Source organism: Vanessa tameamea, chromosome 8 (genome assembly GCF_037043105.1).
Source record: "Vanessa tameamea isolate UH-Manoa-2023 chromosome 8, ilVanTame1 primary haplotype, whole genome shotgun sequence".
Lineage (NCBI taxonomy): Eukaryota > Metazoa > Arthropoda > Insecta > Lepidoptera > Nymphalidae > Vanessa > Vanessa tameamea.
Window position 1 is genome coordinate 13,661,307 of NC_087316.1, and position 11,843 is coordinate 13,673,149.

An 11,843-nucleotide genomic window follows, 5' to 3' on the forward strand; every position below is an offset into this window, starting at 1 on the left:
ATGGTAGAGGTGTGGCAAACGAGCAGGAGGCTCACCTGATGGAAAGTGACTACCACCGCCCATGGACATCTGCAACACCGGAGGGCTTGCAGGTGCGTTGCCGGCCTTTCAGGAAAGAGTACGCTCTTTTCTTGAAGGTTCCTAAGTCGTATCGGTTCGGAAAAACCGCCGGCGAAAGCTGGTTCCACAGAGTGGTTGTGCGAGGCAGAAAGTGTCTTAAAAATCGCGATGTTGTGGATTTTCGGACATCTAGGTGGTGCGGGTGATATTCGGAATTTTGACGAAATGGTTGAAACGTGTCACGTGATGTAGTAGTTTATCGGGAATGTTATACTAGTAAACTGGAAAGAGATGACTAATTCACTGGCACTCTTCCGCAACGCCTTTTCCAATTATAAAAAAGGAGATCAATGGCCACCTATTGTGCATTTACAGTGCCATATCACGCAACGTGCCACCAGCTGTACAAACATACAATTCAATCGTATAAACGAACAGTACAACCATTATTTTTGCATACTACTAACCTTCTCTACGAGAGGAAAGGGGGCTTTGCCTAGCAGCGAGACATAATATTAATACAAACAATTACTAGTATTACTAGTACTTCTAAGAAAAAAATGATTTCGAAATTACCCATCCCAATAAATTATAGTAGTATCCACGTTTAGTACATCAGAGATGCTCGTCTTTACTAATTATATTCTGTGATGTTGACCTTGATATATTTGATAGGTGAGCACGTGGTTAGTCGTTGTTAGCGAGTCGCGTCGTGTCGCCTCCCAACTGCTGGAAGTTGTGATATCCTTATGGACCACTTCATCTCCTCTTTTAGTTAAGAGAGAACGCTTGTATTGAAATTGAAGATATAATATGTGAAATTTATCGTCTTATATTTATATTTTAAACAGCTAACTTCACAAGTGTATAGTATCATTGTTATTGTTGTCATTAATTTCATAACTTCACTAAATAATATTAAATATTGCATTTTAATTAACCTGATCCAATTATTTAATAATAAAAAGAGCCAGGCGCGAAGAAGATAATTATCTAGGTACGGTTACGCACGTATCCTTTAAACAACAAACAAAATGAAATCGCACAATTAAATTGTTAGATGTGACTTTATACAAACTAAAGGCTAAACTATTACGGAAATACAGATAGTTCATATTGGCATTGCACTAAACTATAAATAAAGCAGCGTTATCACCGCACGCTGTGACTGATTACAGCGCTACGCGACGCGTTATCAAAGGACGAGAAGTACTCGCAACGCTACTAATACATAGTTGCGTCGATAGTGTTCCGAACTTCACAGCGAGTTAGGACGGCCGTCCACCTGGGACGAGTAGCTACTTAGTGAAGAGCAGAAAACAGCTTCACTTTCCTGTCTATATTAAGTTACTCTGAGTTTCATCAGTCATCATTTTAAAAATAATCTCTCGTGAATATTAACAGGACACTGTTATAATAAAACAATACTTTTTTTAAATTAAATTCAGTCTTAGTGATGATAAATGTGTTTTGTACAAAAAAATATAATGACAACCTCGCTGAGGACAGGATTCGAACCTGCGCGGGTAGAACCCATTGGATTTCAAGTCCAACTCCTTAACCACTCGGACACCTCAGCTATATCTCTGGCCATGAATTTAGCGATAACTATTTTTCAAATTAATTATTTATTTATTCAAGTGTGCATTATATGTGGGTTTAATGTTAAGAAACAGGCATTTGTAATTATTTTTTTCGCTATTATTATTCATGATTTATGGTTTACGATACTTAATTTATGTTTGCATATATCATACAATATACAATTTTATAGCCAATTATGAGATGTCAATGTCAACCGTTAACAAATAAGACATTATATTGCTTAATACCAGATTATACATGGGGTAATAAGCCGAGGAATGAATAATATTTGATCGTCTGGTTATTTCAATTCAATTATATTCTATTTTTAGACATATGTTATTTAATTGGCGTGAAAAATGCAACTTTTGTGTTTCGTGAAACTACTTCTCAGTAGAATCTTCTACATGAAGTACGGTATACTTTTATGTATTTTTATGAATATAATTAAGTATATAAAATGTATTTATTTAACCGTTGGGTATATAGTGTATGTATATTTTTGTCAGGAAATACATAATGTAGCATAGGTGTCGCTTGGTAAACCAACGTTATACATTATATATATTTAAACATATACATAATATTAGGTACAGCGATTGTTTAGATTGCTTAGTCAAAAAAAAAGAAGTAGCTCTGCGAGAGCACAGGATCCTCGGCCTAATTCACATCGTCTATAAGCGCAGACAGATAGAGTTTCTTGAAGTAATTTGAGCCTTGAACTCTTTGTTAACAATAGCTAGCTTCTGCGCTATAAGCATTAGCAGCCGCTTGTAGGACTTTTGAACTACTAATTTCGTCAATCAGTTAACAGATGTAAGTGATAAAATAATATGTATCTATAAACGATCTTACTCTTTATCTCTTATATAATATCCATGTGAATTTTGCATCATTATGCGCCCTAGTATAAAACTATCAGACCGAAAATAATAACAGACAAACAAGCAAGTTACTTCTACATATATAACTATCTAATAAAATAAAAGAATAATAACAAAATACATATTTATTTATTTCCTACAGAAACTGTTTTTTTTAAAGAATAATAACGAAATGTTTATGTTTTAAATTAAACTCAATTTTGACATACTATCTCTTGTTCACACAGAAGCGTTGTGCCATGCGTCAATAAGGAGGCACCATGTATAATAAATTAATTAACGGGGAATTAAAGGACTACGTGATTATCAGATGATTGATTACTACAAGCGACGACTATGTGGAGTTTGTCCACACAGACTTTGACAATAGACTTAAATGCAAACAGATGTGAACGACAGCTAGCGAGTACCATAAGCATCAAACACTCGTCTCCGCTAAACTAAACTAAAACAAGCCAACGCTAGAGACAACTGAGCCTTTCCAATATTTACCAACCTGGAAACGGGTTAAGGTCAGGTCCTCGAAACTGATCCTTTCTCGGTGGCCGTGCATTTTAACACTCAGCTGAAAGCTTTAATTAAACCCCTCGGTCAAGGTCGCCCTGCGTGACGTCACGCATATTATACGTTTTATGTTTATAAAACTTGTTATAGGTAATAACGAAATATGAAATGACTTATTCTAAAAACCGTTGTGCGTGATATGTCACAGTTTCAAGGACACATTCCATCGTTGGGAACACTTCAATATAAGGTTTGGATATAGTGTTGTTTTTTTATTTCTGCCTTTTAACAACCGCTTACTCTTTTTTCGTATAAAATAACAATGAATATCTTATTTTGAAATGGCGATTTGATTGTTTTTTCTTAAAAGTAACAGCCTACTTGAATAAAGTCTATTTTGAATTTGATTTAATTAATGACGTTAAAAGCGATTGTAAGAGTCTACTTAAATGGAGTAACAAATTTTAAGAGGTACACATAAAGACACGTATGTATGTGTACAGTAAGTCCTTAGAAGTATAACGGTGTCTCTTCGAAGCGCGCGTCCTTGAGGGCGGACGCGATCAGTCTTAATAAACAAATGCCGGGCGCATTGTTCGGAAGATCGGGAACTCAATGGTGATGGCGAACGAGAGGACTAACAATAACGTGTAAGTATAAAATGGGAAATGAAGTGGCGACTTGGCGCTCATTTTATTTCTTAAAATTGTACTTTTTGATGATGAAAAGAATTATGTCATTTAGAAAAAAAAAAAAAATATTTTTTCATTACGTCCGGCCTTTGTATAGCCTGTGAGGACATCGCGAATGTCCTATGTTTGTATGTGTGTAAAACAGACACGCGACATTCTTTATTTTAAAGAACATCATTTTCATCGGTATTTATAATGCCAATCCTACACTGTACCGGTTTACTTTATTTATGTAATGTAAAGGTCATAACTCTGAAATCCGTCACGTCACAACGGTAATCCGTGTTACGATTCCTATAAACTAAACTCGACCTTGAGCGACATTCCTCCTCGTATATCATTAAAACGTACGTGAACTTCCGCACCGACATAAACGAGGGACGTAAATCTTGACGTGACGCAAAGTGCACGCTAAGTCACGCCATATAACACCGACCGTGTCAGCGTGACAAATACGTTGCTGGTGATTTTGTTTTGTAACGAATTTGTGCGATCGAGTTAATAAATTGTTAGATATTTTATTACGATACGAAGCCCATTAAGGGCTAAAATATATACGACTATAAATTTATTTTTATTAGTTAAATATATATAAATACATTTATAAAGCAACAAATACTCTCTGTAATACATCTTTCCGATTAAAATGACTAATGTAATTAATAAATAATGTTTTTAACCTTGCGTATAAACTTTACACTATAACATCTTACTTACCTAATGTCTAGAGAGCTAATTATAAGTATCACGTGTGGCCAATAATCGCTTGTGGCGTTGTGGCGCCGCCGCCGCCGCCGCCGCCGCCGCCGTTTGCAGCGCCGAGCGCGGCCACCGGTCGGCCTTGCTCGGGCTGACAGCAGCCTCACTGTGACTAAGGCACACATTACACCAATAATAAAATCGCTCAAAATACTACTCAAAGATTGTTGGCTCAAAATGAATCGTTATCAATGGTAAATGGCAACCTATTCCTGGTACGCTTGCCAAGCACGCAGCTATCGGTAGTATTGGCACGTAAGGACCGCGGACGAGATAAAGAACTAGTGCATCTAAATATCGTCTCTCATTTCAAATAGGCAGAGTACCACTTTGTTACTTTTCAGAGAGTTTCTTTTGATACTGGCAGGGGTGAGGTTACTCCGAATTAACCGGTCAGAAGCAGCTATGTATTCATTAGTTATAGTTTTATTATCTTGTAAGAAATATATTATTTCACCCTGAAGTAAAATTCATTTCAGAATAAAAGTAATTTAAGTACAGATATAAGAGGCACTCTCCGGTAAGTTTTTAGCAGAGCTGGGATACTAACAGTAACAAATGTACTAATATAATATTTAGAACAATGTTATATGTATTGTCTGCTGTGTGTTGAGTCTATAATCAATAACAATGGTTTTTTATAGAAATAATTCGCAACGCCATGTTTCCATCTCCACTCAGTCGATTCATCCTGGCTTATTCAGGCCAGGTATTATTACGCTCCGTCCGACGAGAGCTGTCTCTGCGAACAATTATGTTGGTGATGTTCTGCGGTTAATCGGTGCGCAGGACAGTAGTCCCCTTCTGTAAGACCGTCCTGCGGAGTAGGAATAGGAAGGGCCGATATTGCTCGGCGGAGACAACGAAGGTGTCGCCACGTAGCCCCGATGCCTGGAGTTTATAAAAGAGGCCGTACGACGCTTGTCCTATTTAGAACGGAAGAGTGTGGCGGCCGAGATGACCTCGCACTTTTTTGTGATGTAGGTGAGCGGACGAGTACATGGGCCACCCGATGGTAAACAATACAAACGCTGTAAGAAATATAAACCTTTCCTTACATCGCCAATGCCCCACTAACCTTAGGAATTAATATGTTATGTGCCTTGTGCCTATAGTTACACTGGCTCACTCACCCTTCAAACCAGGCTCGCACAAAGTCCTACCACCTAGTATATGTTCCGTACACACTAGGAGTGCGTGTTACTGAAACTAGCCAACAATATACATCTCGTCTGATTTCAACTCTTTTAGTATTATTCACTAGTTAATCACTCGTCTTCGCACGGGTAGAGTCGGCGGCGCTCGCCAGTAGAGCTCTCATTCGGTATGATTGCTTCCGACATCTTCAACAATCATTGTCATAATTAAGTCCATTTATACAAAATCTTAATAAATTATACATCAAAATCTGCCTTTGAATCACTCCATCCAGGGTGAAAACCGTATAATCTCCGTTCAGTAGAATTTTAGTTATCGCGTTCAGAAGGTACGACGGCCGCAGCGGGAGGACGTTTTTCTTTAAATATGTAGTGATTTTATAACGTGTACGATTAATCCGTGAAGTCGAGATTACGTCTGCGCGTTTCGTAATATCAACTCTCAGACGAAAACTTAATGAAAGTCTCGATGTATAAGAATGTGTCGATTAATGTAATCTCTCCAGACGAGTCTCGATTTAAATCTAAACCTGTTTGTCGGAATTCGTGACTCATAGCTATTTGCATAATTAAGGTAATTCGAGCCACTTTAAGCGTTTCGACTGATATTTATAAATTAATTAGATGAATTGAACGTAAATTATATGAATAGTGTTTAATATTTTATTTTAAAAAGCCGAAGTGCTCGTTACTTGAAATATGTTAATTTTAATCGTTGATTGCGGATACAAACCCGGGCATTGAACAAGCTCTACTAAATATCTATGTGTTTAATTTATGCTTATAATAATCAATCTCGTGCTCGGCGGTGAAGAAAAACTTGAGGAAACCTGCAAGTGGTTGATGAAATTCTGTGGACTGCATCCACTAAAGCCAGAGACAAAGTATTACGGAATAAGTCCCAAGATTTCTCCTTAAAAGGAGCTCAACTAATTTCCGAGCAGCCTGTTGCTTATTTTAAATTTTAGAATATACTGATTTTGTTACATGCGAGTGAAGCGTGTAAACTCACGAACAGGCGGCTTCAACTACTATACGGGCTGCTCGTCGCCCTTCATAGAGATCAGAGCCACTTGAAATTGAAACAGGCAAATTGAAATGTAACATTAAATAGTTAATTCCGAGTATATTTATCGCATAACGGCTTCCTAATAGCACTTTAGTGACTCACGTCATATAAAATTCAGCGCCGCTCTCGAGATCGCGACCCGCACACAGCGGACGCACACGGACGCGCACCACATGGCCGTCGCGAACGGTTTGCCTTAACTGTTTACACCATCACGTCTGATCTATTTTAATAGTTTCCACGAATAGCTCACCTGCGCGATAATTGAGTGGTAGTAGGCGGTTCTGGTAAACACTCGATACTCGCGGAGACGTTCGCCAGAGCCGCCGCGAGCCGACTCGGAGCCACTTCACACAAACGTGGCATCGATTACGATGCACGAAATTAAACAAACTTAACACTTCTCAAAATTACGAGTAACTTACTATCACACTGCTGCGGGATATTTATGAACTGACATCAATCATTCTTCAACGTAATTACGGTTTCTTGGCATGTTAACTGGATCGTGTCTGACGCAATATTTACATGCGACTATGGAATAAGTAATTGTAATAGACACTAATGTAAATGCAGATGACTAAAAGTACAATATTTTATAATTCAATTGTCTATTTACATCTGTTCGTGCTCACATTATGCGGATACCACTAAGTAGGTATCTAGTTTCCTTAAAGTCAACTTCTTCACAAACACAGCTTAGGCTAACCTATGACGCTGGTGTCAGACGAATATATCGATTGACGTAAAAAAAATAGTAAAAGCGGAAGAATATAATATTATGTAATATTTTTTATCATATATTTAAAATGCAATCGTTTGAAACATTATACTCTACTATTATTCGAAACAAGTTTCGTAAAAATTGAAGTCTAAACTAAACTCTTAAAACGCTTATAAATACAATTACACAATATGTTGTATTCACCAACACAGACATCTTAATGTCTCTCTAAACAAAACGAGCAAATTCACGATTCGTCATAATTGATTACAAGATTGTCATCTCACGTAAACGACACACTGTCTGGTTTGTACACTTCTGTACCCATTATAGAAGAATTTATTGTCTTCCCGTGTGTCATAATAATGTGGATAACGGTAATATAAAGTTTTAATGAAATCGCTCGTATAAAGCGCAGCCGACCGTAAAAAAGTTAGCTGAAAGACCATCCCGCGGGACCGCGCGCGTGCAGCTCGCCGCTGGCCGCTCGCCCACGACTCGCGGCCGATGCGGTGGTGCGACACGCCGATTAAATTTCCAAAAAGTGACAAGAAGTTTCCAATCTTTCAATCTCTCTGATAGATTAGGGAAATACAAAAATTGGGCCCCTTTGTAACATCGTTAGGCATAATACGATTTTTACAAATATTGACAAGAAAATCATGAGCCTATAAAACCTGAAAAAAGTACTTGGAAACACGAGAGGTCCCACGAACCTAAACTTCTACCAGACTATACTATAACGAATGAATTTAGTTGACACAAAAAACAAGAACTATATTTTACCTTCCTTAAGTGTTAAAGACGCGCAAAGTTGATTTGCCTTTACGTTTTAGAATAACTCTAAAGAGATTTCGGAATAGTTTTAAAAATAGTACCGATATTATTTCAATCGCTACTTGTGTTGAATTAACAAAACCTGTTTAACATAACGCGTAGTTTTATCATTACGAATAAAAATGTATGTATTTTCAGAAGACAAGATACATCTGAAGCAATATGATATGTTAGTATGGTGTTGCGCAAGTAGCGCGCGGCGCCTGCTCTGGAGTGCGACCCACCAGCCGATAACACTGTCTGTAACGAGTTGCGTTCCTTTAATGTTATTGTGAAATGCATTTTAAAGTTCGTAATAGTTTATAGAATAATATTTATAAGCGGGAACCGATAAGACCCACCCTTTGGGACGCGTGAATCTTAACTGTAGATTGCGGACAAGCGCACTGAGTTGATGTGCTTAGTTTCTGTTTATAATTAATCTTGGGCTTGTGCAAGGATCGTATCGTGAGACAGGTATGTGTCGGATGGAATTCTATCTTTATTTGTATTCACTAACCCGCATTGGAGCGCCGTTGTGAAATAAGCTCATGAGAGAGGAGGGGAGGACCTTGCACGGCAGCGAGACATTAGGCTGTTTACTTTATTTCACTTTGGTTAAAGTTTCAATGCATGGCAGGGTTTTGCGCAACAGGCCCGCCTGGGTAGGTACCGCCCACTCGTTATATACTCTACCGCCAAGCAGCAATACTTAGTATTGTTGTGTTTCGATTTGAAGGACTAGTGAGCCAGTGTAACTACGGGCTCAAGGGACAGAACATCTTAGTTCCCGAGGTTGATGACATTTCACTGCCGATATAAGGAATGGTGGCCACTTGCATCCATCATCATCTGCCTACCGATTTACAAAAAGAAAAAACACATGTGTAATATGTAAAGCTGTACGTGCCACACATTTTGTTTCTGGTTGCGATATTACATTTTATATATGAAAATATAATCACTAGAAACATGGCATTAATGATATGACAGTGTATTATTATTATTATTTGTATGCGTTTGCTTTTCTTGCCACGTTGTTTTGATTTTTTATCGTTTAGTGTCTGTCACGTAGTTTGCCTGAGAGAGAGCCATATGCCAGGTCGTCTTTGCGTGCTTTTAATATATTATTCGTCTGTAATGTGACGATTTATGTATTCGTGTGCAACGAAGTTTCAGACCAAGGAGTAAGATAGAGAGTCGAACAGAGTGAAAACAAATGAAGCTGTAGTGTCTCAGTGCGCGTTAGTGTGCGTTAGTGTGCGTAAGTGTGCGGAGCGGTGCCTAGTCTACTATTTGCGAGTTGCATCTGCATGCAAAATACTCCCGACAGAATAGATTAATATTAAATGGATTTATAAATGTTCCATAGGTGTTGATGTAATGCATGAAATAAAAAAAAAGAATATTAAAGCATCCAATACTAAAAACAAAACCTTTTATTTAAATGTTCCAAAAAGTGGAAAATAAACCTTTATTTGTTGTAAATAAAAAAATGAGTAGCAAATAAATCATTTTGTTACGTTATACAATTTTATCTCATATAAAATCTTGGAGTTGTAACTTGTTGTCAATTATTATTTATTATTAAAGTAAATATACAATTACATATTTTGGGGATATTTCCAGTGCCTACATGTTACCATCTGTTGATATCGAGCAAAAATAGACAAAAAATTGCGTTTTTTGTATGACAGCCCACTTAAATATTTATTTTAATTATTATTAAAGTAAAAATACAACTGAGTATTTTGTAAATATTTCAAGTGCCTACCTGTTGCCTTTTGGATATCGAGCAAAAAAGGGCAAATAAATCGCGTTTGTTGTATGGGAACCCCCCTAAAATATTTATTTTATTTTGTGTTTAGTATACGTTGTATAACAGCGGCAACAGAAATACATAATTGGTAAAAAAATCATCTGTCTAGCTATCGCGGTTCTTGAGATGCAGCCTGATGGCAGACAGACGTTTTTACCCATTTGGGTACAGAACCCTAAAAAGAAAAGGATAACAATTTCAACCAGTATTTATTCACTGTTGAAGAACACGCTTGGTTTTCTTTTACAGTGCAACAAATTTCTTACGCCTAAGAAACACAAATAACAAAAACGAAAGTAAAACATTATCTAATTAAGAAGAGCCACCACAAAGTAAATGTCAATGTCTTTAAAATTATTATTTTACACTCGAGAAACCTGGGAAGCGGAATTGATGAACAAAGTAAACGCATCCATTCAGTTTTATGAAGAGTGGTACAAAGGTTTTTGAGGTAAAATATATCAGTCGATCACTGCTGGAGTATCTTAAGAGAAATCGATATTCGTTAATATGACAGAGAAGGTATGGAACCTTTGCTTACCTTGTGTTTTAATATGTAAGTATATAAATTGTAAATTATTAAATATTTGATTCTTTTTCCACTTCAATATCGATAAGGTTAAATAAATCAATTGATTCCTGTTGAAAAAATATCATCATAAGTAGTATTCGCCCAGTGGTGGAAATAGTGCGGAAAAGGGTACCAAACTGATTCATGTAGCGTGTCTTTAGTATTAGTCAATAAAGCTCCCGTGAGGCCTTAAGGCGCATATATGCTTACTATCTAACCAACTCGAAAGGAAATTTAACTGAAAAACATGACAAACTATAACGGCGTACTTAACTATAAACTGCTCGCTCTGAGTAACCGACGTTTAATTATATTCGCAAGTAATCCGCTTTGTGCGGTGTCTGTGACCTCAATAGCGTGTTGTGTGCATGGAGTCATATTGTGCGATGCGAGTTATAAATCGTAGCGCATGAGTCGGTAATGTTGTTCTGCTGACGATGCAAACCAGATCCTAGCGTACGTTACAATCTTTATTAGCGCTACATAGTAGAGCGGCTTGAGCCGTACGAGCTCTGGTTTATCGATATTTTATACATCATTGACATACCAGTCTATATCCGTCCTTAGATATCATAATATACGTGAACGTATCTGCAACGGAACGTGAGTGACGGCGGTTCGTGTCCGTCACACGTACAGCTTACAAAGAACGAGTATTACAAATTACACACGCGAAGCAAATAGAACGAGCTTGTGCATAATAAATGATCAATTTATTTTGTAAGGCTCCCCGAAAGTCAATGGACAGCCCGGACAACCCGAGGACAAGTGACCGTGAAACTTTTATAAAAACTCTTTCTAAATCCCAAAGTAACATCCGAAACGAATCGAGCGATATTAGACCCTTTCCATTAGAAGTAATGCCGCCTAATGCAAAATGTAGCGGACTTATAAGTATTTATACTCCTGTCCCCCTGATGCCCGCGAGTGGGATAAACGAAATCTCTTTAGAACGCTTTCATGGAAGGCTGCAGATTTGTGAATGTCGAGCTTAACTTAATCGCACACACATCATGGTTACGGTCCAGTGGGTGGGGGGGATAGAGTTCGTAGGCTCGTACTGTGGGTAGTATCCATACTAATATTTTTACCAAAGTATGTCTCTTTGTTTATCATTCTTCCACATAACAACAGGGCAATGTATTGATGTGATTCTCACATGTGACTTGAAGATAGTGTTTTTTTTTTTTGTATTTTGCTTTCA

General features: G+C 37.5%; 1 non-coding gene across 1 annotated transcript; it reads right to left on the reverse strand.

The window, feature by feature from the left end:
• Positions 1-1,557: 1,557 nt before the first annotated feature.
• On the reverse strand, positions 1,558-1,639 carry Trnas-uga (transfer RNA serine (anticodon UGA)). The gene has a single exon. It is a non-coding gene; the product is annotated as a tRNA-Ser (tRNA).
• Between the last annotated feature and the right edge of the window lie 10,204 nt (positions 1,640-11,843).